Below are 9,994 nucleotides of genomic sequence, written 5' to 3' on the forward strand. Positions count from 1 at the left end.
CCCCATCCAACCTGGCCTTGAGCACTTCCAGGGTTGGTGCACATCCTGTACAGAAAGTCCATTACCTCAACTGAATGCATGTTCATAAAAGCTGCTTGTTACTTTCTTTACTCATATTAGTTTATTGGTAAATAAAAGCAACAGTTCTCTGTTTTCTTCTTCCATGGAACAGCTGAAGGAGAGATGTTATTTAAATGGCAAGTGTCTTTTTTTTTCCTGCTTTGTGAGCTTCAGAAGTTTCCTGAGAATAATTTAGATGAAAATTGTGCTAACAGATGAGTGACAAGAGAACTTGGGCATAAGGCATCTAATGTGCCTGTGACTCCCATTCTCACTCTCAGCAAATGTGTTTCAGACCATTTGTGGGCTGGAGCCCACAGAGTTTTGTGTTCAGGCTGCTGGAAAGCAGAGTCCTGCTGTCATTTCCAAAGAATATGGCGGTGGTTTTTTTTTCCCCCATTAACTAAAGGGCTTTTCCCTCTTTTACTCCTAATCTCTATCAAAACTCTATCGCTTTGAATTCTTTATGAATAATTTCATATGTCATCCCACTTCATTGTTTGTCTACCCCCCCCTTCCCCCACTCATTTATTCCCTGAAAATAACAGGTGTGTCCAACTTCTGGTTCAAATACAGGTTTTATTTTCTTTATTTTTTGCTTTCTTTCTGAGCAAATATGAAATATGAAAACATTCTGCATTGTTTGGTGATCAGCTGTCCTGCTAACACTGGCCCCAAATGTTTTGATTTCACAAGCTGATTTCATCCAAATTTGTCAGAAATGTAAAGATAAGAAAAATAATAACCACCTATGAAAATAATAAACCTCTATGTGAAAATAGCTGGTCAGGTAGAGGAGGCAGAGGGTTCATGCCCTATCAGGGCAGAAGCTGATGTGAAATCATGTTGCTTAGACATCAGAGTCCAGAGAGTCAGCAGAGGCTTGAGATGCAGATCTTCAGGACACCACGTTTCATCATCTCTGCTGCTTATAGAGCAAGGGATTTAATTTGTCTCTCCTGAGAGAAACATTGAACTGCTCTTCTTTTACTCCCAGGTGTTATTGGTGCATTTGAATATTTTCTTTCTTTCTTTCTTTCTTGAACTGTCAGTTATGATTAATTTAGGTTTTGTTGATGCTGCTCATTGCATAGAAAACTTCTGACTGTGACATCTACAGTGTGGAGTCTGTCACCTGATTTTTCTTTGCTGTTTTTATGTCTGTTCAGGTATCAGAGAGGAAATAATGGCTGTACTCCCAAGAGGGAAAATGACCACTAATGGATTAGGTTGTATCAAATGGATTGTGAGAATGAGATAACAAACCATAACAGGGCTGAGGTACCCAACACCAACCACAATAAACCTGAAATTTATTGGCAGCAGAAATGAAAGTCATAACCCAGAGAGGAAGGTAAAATTATATAGACTCAAATTTACTATGGAATAATAGTCCCATTCCTTCTTACGTTTTCTCTCAGTGAAGAAATAAACCTTTAACATCACATATTTTTCAAAACATCATTTGAAGATAAAAATAAGTGATTTTGTTGATATAATGTCTATTTCCACTGAGAGCTCTTGCAAAAGAGATCAAGTAGATACCATCTTTCTGGAAAACACTCAGATTGAAATCTACTGTCTGCCAGTGCCTTCCAAATGGAAGAAGGTGTTAAAGAGTAAGACTTGTTTTATTCCTTTAGAAGTAAGTGAAGATAGTGATGAATTTACATGCTTACTTTAATAGGGTCCCTAACTTGTGCTTTGGAAAAAGGTGGCAGTTAAGCTTTACTGTATCAGAATTATGGGGATATATTTCTTTGGTTCTCACCGGACAAAATTTCAGCTTTCACGGTGTCAGACTCAGTAAGACCAATAACAAATAATATCTAAAATTTTCATAAAGTTTTGAGGCTTTAAAATTCTACAGTAATTGCTTTCTTCTGTCTTGAGATATTCACGGTAAGTTTGTGGCACCTGGCAATGATTCAGCAAGGGGAGGGTGACTTCTTCTGCACAACAACTTATTAATGAGCTGAGTTTATCTTTTGCTCAGATGTTTGACTTCTCTCATGTAGTATTTTTGTAGATGACCTTTTTTAGCAAATTTCAGGAGATCAAAATAGAGGTAGGAAAAAGGGAATATGTTAGTGGAAGGAAATATGAATAACATGGTTAAAGTTGGTAAGAAAAAAAACAGATGGAAGTTTTCCTTTGAATTCTGGAATTTTATTTATTTTGCAGAAAACTCATTTTTGGAGAAGAAAGATAGTGCCATGTCAAAATATCACATTGCAAGTTGTCTCCACCTGTGACTTCTATGTCCATTGAACCAAACTATTCAAAACTCTGCTGTCAGAGGAAAAAAAAAGCTGAACAATAGGTGGGAGCATTTTCAAGTTTTAAAAATGTTTGTTTTGGTTACAGAGCAAAATTAAAATCTCAAAAATATTTGGGATTATAAATCTTTAGAGCACACAACTCAGATGAAAGCATAGTTTTGCTTAAATTTTAAAACAAAGTACTTTGAACACAGAAATTTTAACTTTTTTCCTCAAATAATACCTAACAACAATTTTTAGCAAGTCAAGGTGGGAATTGTTAATTGAAAAATTTCTCACCTGCTCCAGAAAGAAGTCTTAGATGGCTTTGATTGCATCTGTGAACAGCGTTCTCTGAAACAGCAACTTGTGCTCTCTGCTCTTCCTTTCATCTTCATGAGAATGGCTACTCCATGCTCAGAGCTTCAGACAGCCAGCACTGCCACTTTTAAGAAAAAACAACCAAATTAACTGCATAATTTATCAAGAATTTTTTAAAAATTCAAGACCAAATTTAAGAAGAATGTTTTGACTCATGGCCTCTCTATTATGAACTTAGTTTTATATGAGATTGAATACAATTTAAACTATTTGCAGACGAGGCAATAAAAAATTCTGGATTACTCAGGACTCTGCATAGCCAGGCATGTTTCCTTCTTACATGCTCCTTGACAGTTCTGTTATCAACTGATAATTGCCAGCTCTACTGTCATGTATCTATCTAATTATTGGTTATTTCACATGAGCCAACTTCCCCTGTCCTAGTGCTGCCCAAAGGTGGAACAAAAAGGCAGGCTCACACTTTTTTTTTTGTTCTCCTTGGAAAAAAGAAAAAGGAATTATCTCTGGAATAAGAGTGACAGGATCAAGCAATATTGTAATGGTCACAGTCAAAGCGGAACCACTGAATGTGTCATTTTGTCAGTGTGCACTCTCTGAAATCTGTCTAGCTTTAGAGCTGAAATAAATCCACCAGTAAAATAACATCTTATACCTTAAAAACTTTTCTGGCTGCTGGTACCCCAGAGGAAATTTTTCATCTCAATTTAATCAATAATATCAAACTGAAATTAGAGTTTACCAACTGCTGTATGTGCTTCCTATAGCTATTCTGAAGACTTTGTGACTGGGGGAGAAAAAACAATATATTAAATCTGTATAACCACCATGTTGATGTGAGCATTAGTTGATACCACATATATATATTAACACTTCTTTATTGATATAACTGTCTCTGCCTGAGCAGACCACAGTAATTTAGTTAATTTAGTGTAGCTATCAAGGCAGCTGAATGAAGGGAGAAAAGTAAATGCTAGTCACAGAGAAAGGGAGGTAATTTCTGTCACTCCTTTGAAAAGTGTCTTTTCCAATCAACAGCAGATTTCTGTGAACAGAGTAGAACAGAGGTTCTTACAAAACCTACAAAAAATGAAATGTCATTTTTATGGATAATGATGCTATTTGCTCTAGAGAATTCTACTTTTACAAGAGCTGGTTCAGAACTTGCTGGTCTTGTCTCCATCAACCTTACATTTCTTGGCATCAAAGATGTCAACTGAGTCCTATAAAGTAAATATTTAAGGATCATGGGAATCATTCCTTCAAAATTTTGCATAAGCTTTTTTCAGTGGCATCTTTTTTGTCAGGATGTGCTTGCGGTACAAGAGAGGAATGATTTTCCCATTGGAAACAAGGAAGCCTTAAATTATTTTATTTCATTCTGCCCTTGATAGAGCACAATGTATTTTAGGCTTTGTGTAGGCTACATTTTTACTCCCTGGGAGCACCCAGACTCACAAAAAAAGAAACAGCATTGCACTAATTCAGTTTTCTTGTTTCCTTTCAAGTTTCAGCATGGTGACTGGGCTTGAGCATCTGGATCTGCCCGTTTGCACTTCTGCCAGGGGACCAACTCCCACATGCTCTTCCTTCCCTCACCCCTGCCTGCTTCCTCCTTAGCCCAACCCAGAAGTCACTTTTCTTGAGAAATGGGCAAGCTGTCAGCCTCTCCCCATGCTTGCAGGACAATTTGCCATCCCTCGTTGCTCTCAGAGGTGGGTGACACCTGCTGTCCTCTATGGGCTGGTCAGAAAGCAGCAGGCAGAACTGACTCCAGGGAGGCTGGAGCTGTCCCTGTGCTGCATGGGGAACGCACACACATGCCTGGCTGTGCAGGAGGACTGATGGGAGGTGGTGGAGCAGAGCCAGGGCCACCCATGGCCAACCTGCTCAGCTGAGATGGGCCTTGAAAGCTGTAAAACCTTGCACAGCCAGTGAACATTGGCAGAGAAAGTCAAAGGCTTCCAGCTGCCATGGCTGCTCTCTTTCGGGAAGAAAAAGTTATAAAGTACAGCTGTGCTTTGAGAATGACTTATTGTTGCCCTGTTTCTCTGCCTGGGAAAGGCATTTTGTTTCTCTGCCTTTAATAAAAGTATTCCTTGGGAGGCCATTTGTTTCCTTTCTGCCGGTGGGGACAGTTTGTTCCCTGAGTCCTTTGCTCTGCTCATTGCATCAGGATAATTTTCCCTGATTTCTGGGTGAGGACTTTTGCTGCTCTAGCAGTGATTTACCTTAAATGTGAACCCACCTATTGCCATGTCCACTCAGGTCCTGGCAGAATGGTGAAGGAATGGCACAGTGTGGTGCCCAGTGTTTATCCAGTGCCTGTTTAAGAGGTGATGGTCAGTGTGGACTTCCAGACTCACCCAGACTCAAAGTGACAGCTGGAAGGAGAAAAACCTGGTATCCTTCTACCAAACTGAGGATGGCAGTCTATGCTAGGGAACATATCTGAGAGACAACCAGACCCAAAACCTTTGAAGGTGAGGTTTCTCTTGTGCCTAGTCGTGCTTTACCTGCTGAAAGACTTTCAATGAAACAGTTGAAAAGAGTATGTTAATGCCTTTTCACAGTGTGACAGAGATTTAAAGCACAGATTTTTTTTTTTTTTAATAAACAGAATGTTGTTGAATTTCTACCAAAGTCTCTAACCCTGCTTAGAATTTCAAAACCAGCTTTGGACTGGAAAAAATAAATCCAACAATGAAGGAAAATATTCAAATCCTCCCCCACACCCCCCTAATAAAAGGAAAGAGGAAAAAAGTGATATGTCACTTTAATATTAAAGTTAAAAGGCTTGAGAGAGAGCAGAACTTTGCAGAAGAGAAAATGATGGGGGTGACAAATCTTTAAAGAAGAGAAAATGGAGTACTATTTTTAAAATTCTTCTATTCTTTTCAGATTGTGGCATTTTATAGAGCCTTACAGATTACAAAGCAGCTGCTTCCCCTGAGCCTCACAATGCTTTCTCCACACACCACTGGGCTGGGTTTTTTTTCTTTCCTTTTTGTGTCACATTGATCTTCCCCTGTTGTGCTGTCTCTAACATGCCATTAGGTGCCTCTGGCTGCCAATAGTGAGGAATATCAGGTTCTTGTGGGTAAACTGCCATTAGGCTCTTCTTGACATGACTTAAAACATTAAAGTTTGTGTTTACTCTTTGAAGATATTTTGAGAGGTTAGGATTACCTTGTTACTGTTTTTACTACTTGTACTGAAGGAGTTTCTAGGGGCCCTGATCCAGATCTCTTGTACTGGAATTGCACAAATGGAAATTAAAAGGCAGGCCCTGTCTCCCAGAACTTGCCTTCGAATGAGTGAGACATAAAAAAGGGAATTATAATCCCCAATTTACAGCAGAAAGTTTTTCACTGCTGCACAGAAAAAGTACAACAAGTTCCAGATAGAAATAATATGGGCAAAGGAAAATTATATTACGCCTATCCTAAAAACCCCACCTTCTTACAAGCTTTAAGGTGAAATGATGTGTTAAGGCAATAAAACAAGATACCCACAGTGGCTAACAAGTGCAAAGAGTTCATTAGTCATATGAACCAGCTGGGTAGCTCTCATTCATTCTTAAGATGTTGGTTGCTGTCCGTGGTACCCAAAATTCAATATTACTTGCTCACCTCTTTTCAGGGGTACACCAGGAAAGCTCATGCTGCCCAATGCACTGCAAAGTAACTTCTGTGAATACGTGCAAAACAGCTTTATTGTCCCTCCCTTGGATCCTGCCTCAAAATACCCCTCTGTGTCTGTAATTTCTGCCAAGCCCTGATGAGGATGTGCCGCTGGTGTGTGGATGCTGTTGTCTGTCTCACCAATCAATACTGTCTGGTGGATTCCTATCTGCCTGTAAGGACCTGTTGGCTCTTGCTAAGTTTGTGGGTGGCCAGGACAGCACTTCCAACCTGTAGAGCTCTTCACACAACAGAAACCTAGTAAATGTTGGTTTTCTAGGTTCTGAAGTAATACAAACAATAATAACAAATAAGAATAATAATAAGCATTGAGAAATCTTTCTTTGCATCTCTATGCTTGTGTGCTCAAATACCCTTCCCCTGCCCCTGATTTCTGCCACCCTGGAACATGCTTAACAAAGCTTGCCATGTGTGGGAGCAATTTGCAGCCACTGATATTAAGGATGCCTGTACTTAATAATTGAACAGAATTAGCATAATGCTTGACTCATTGAATTTCTGTGGGGAAACAGTAACCTCCAGTGGTCATTGAAAGTCCAGTCATGTTCTAACAGACTTCAGTGAGTACAGTATTAGGTCTGTTTTAATTTATATCTGGCTTTAAAATTTTCCTTGAAGCCCTAAATTATACATTCATAACCAATTTCTCATAGAACACATAGATGCTAGAACTGTGCTCTTCAAAAGGTTTCTTTTGCCTTGGTTATTTACCTTTGCCAAGGGCCTTGAGATTCAGGAAAAAAAATCCCTGTGAAAATGAAAAGTAATACCAATTTTTAGTGAAAAGTGAAAACTTTTTTAAGGAAACAGTACAATCCATACAGTCAAGTCTGAACTTGACTTAGGAATGTCATCTAAATGCTAGATGAATAGATCCCTTTAAAGTGGGGGGCATCCTTCAGTTAGAGGTAAGGCTAAGACAACTTTCTTATGCATTGTAATTTGTTTAGAGGTTAGGGTCTGAAGTGAGACCTGCATTCAGGAATGCTCTAATTTGACCAGTCAGCAATCATAGGGAACAGGGGTGCAAGAGACCTTGGGATGACTCTTACCCTGTGTCCTTCAAGGCTGGGCTGTCTCTGGTGAAACTGTCTCACCCCTCAGCTTCCTTCAGGCTGCCTTCCCACAGCAGAGGGAAAGGGAAGGTCAGGAAGGTTTTGTGTTCCCTTGTGGCTCCTTCTCGTATTACAGACCCTGACTGTTTCTGGCATGGTCCTGGAGCTGCTGTGTGCTGCTGATAGTGGAAGGCTTGCAGGAGCTGGCACAACTATTCCCTTTCCTTCAGGGAAATTACTGCCTGAGAGCTCAGAGCCTAAATCTTCAGAGTGCTACCTGCTGTTGCAACACAATAACCTGAACTAGCTCAGCATAATTAGCTTTTCTGTGACTGTGTTTTCAAGGGGTTGAGGTTATGAATCTGACTTGGGTGGGGTCACATGTACTCCTTCAAAGTTTTTAATGTTGTTTGTCCACAAGGTGAGGTAAATTGTTGTCATCTCAATTTGAGAACTGAGGACCATGCAAGTGCATGTGTTTATATTTATGCTCCTGGTCAGGCACTGTCTGTGTAACTACTGCAAACTGCTCAGAGCTTAGAGCTGGCCCAATCTGTCAAACTGGGAGTCAAATATATTAATTCCTTCTGCAATTCAGCTGGAATTGCACTCTCAGGTGGCTGGAGAAGCCCAGGGAGAGCCAGCAGAGAGAGACCTTGTTTGATGGCAGATAGCCAAGATGCCTGCTCTGTCTGTGCCTTTCCAGGCAGAGCACCCTGTTGCCTTGTTGCCACCTCCTGCATGGACAGTCACCCTCTCCTGCTTTTTGAGAGCAGTCAAGCTCTTCCCTAAGTCCACAGGCTCGTCCTTGTTGCTGGCGCCCACCGCGGCAGACGCGCTCGGGTGTGCCTCTGCTGAGAATCTGAACTCTGCTCCTGCTGGAGACACCGCCGGGACTCAGGGCTTGCGTGGCAATGAGGGGGCGCTTAGCTGGAGCAGGAACATGAGAACACCAACAAAATGAAATTTAAGAGCAGATAGCAGATGAAAGAAAGAAAAAAAAAGAGAAAGGTAGCAAGCTGTGATTAATATGGGAAATAGGTAACAAACAGGAAAGTTAAAACATGAGTAATTAAAAAAAGACCACAGGCAGCCCGGTCAACGTTTTATTTATGCCACAACTGGTTGTGCTCAGGGAGAAAGCAAAGTTGAAACAGATGAATTATGAGTGCTGATCTCTCAGTCCTGCTTTCTTTCAATTAAGGATTACTTCTTATCTTTATTTTTTTCTAATGAATACTGCAAACCCCGATTAGGGATTTACCAACAGTTTCCCTTGATTTTTGTTGTTTTTCTTGTCTTTTTTTTCTCTATGGCATTGTGATACTTAACATCTTTGCCTCTCCTTGAATGGGTCACTTGCAGGAAAATTACAATACATGCCTGTCTGAAGTACCAGTGAATTGAACACTCAGAAGACAGTAAGTGATGTTGTTCTTAAATGCAGGCTATGGGTCAAAGAAAGCAAAAAAATATTTTGGTGAGATTCATGGGATAGGTGAGGCCATATTCCAGATTTTAGACTAGTGTCAACAGGAGTGGATGTATGGCTTAATTACATTGGGGTTTTTTTTCAGTAAATGTGTAGTTCTCATTTACTTTTTAAATACAATAATTCCTATGTCATCTGGCAGGAAATTTAGGTTTTAATTCAGCAAAGATGGGATTCAGGTTCCATGTTACTAGATGCTACATGAACCCTGGAAATATGCCTTCATATAGGTGGTCTTTTCCTAAATGATATACATTGGAAACAGGCCATTGTGGAACAAAAACTTGGCACAGTTGTAAGCACTGTACATGTTAGTTGCAAATGGGAAGTAAGATCTAAGAATCAGCCTTTCTATACTGTAAATAGCACCAGTCTCCTCCAAGACTGATCTGGAGATGTTCTGAGACAAACTGATTATATTGATGTCCTGAGAAGATTCCCTGACACTGTCCATGGAACCCGATAGCAGGAGTAGTTACAAAGCTGAGTGTGAAAATCTCCTCAGACTATTACAGGAATCCTATAAGTTTATTGAAGTCCTACTCCCTCTCTCTCTCTTTCTCTTTTAAAAATTACTGCCTTCAGAATTTAATTTCTGTATATTAATGGCATATGTGGAAATGATGGAAAATCAATATGGTATTTCTGGATATAAAGGCATACATAAATACTACTTTCTCCACAATTAGGAAAGATTTATGTTTATTCAGCCCCTGTTTCATCTTTCTGCTCTCTGCACAGTCCAATGGTAGCATAAATAATATTTAAACAATGCACTGACTCACTTTCATCCATGTCTCTTGTTAGTTAAATTATTAATAAACACTTGGTGGAAAACTGATTTCAACTAAATTTAGCAGTACGCAGTGCATACATTTTTATCTGATTTAGCTTTTTAGGGCTCCCTTTACAGTCAGTGTGGGGAAAAGCAATCCCAAGGAGTGATGTACATCATGAGTTTTAGGTTCATTGCTTAAATGAGATGAACTATGCCCTAAGACACTCATCTTCCTCCAGCAAGATCTGTTGCAGATGTCTTAATTTGTAGACATGAACTTTACCCTTTGTTCAGATAGTGTAATT

At 39.8% G+C, this 9,994-nt stretch overlaps 1 pseudogene; it reads right to left on the reverse strand.

The window, feature by feature from the left end:
- Positions 1–9,706, reverse strand: part of LOC131081106 (nucleoporin NUP42-like) — a 29,418-nt pseudogene extending 19,712 nt beyond the window's left edge.
- Positions 9,707–9,994: the final 288 nt, after the last annotated feature.

Source organism: Melospiza georgiana, chromosome 3 (assembly GCF_028018845.1).
Source record: "Melospiza georgiana isolate bMelGeo1 chromosome 3, bMelGeo1.pri, whole genome shotgun sequence".
NCBI lineage: Eukaryota > Metazoa > Chordata > Aves > Passeriformes > Passerellidae > Melospiza > Melospiza georgiana.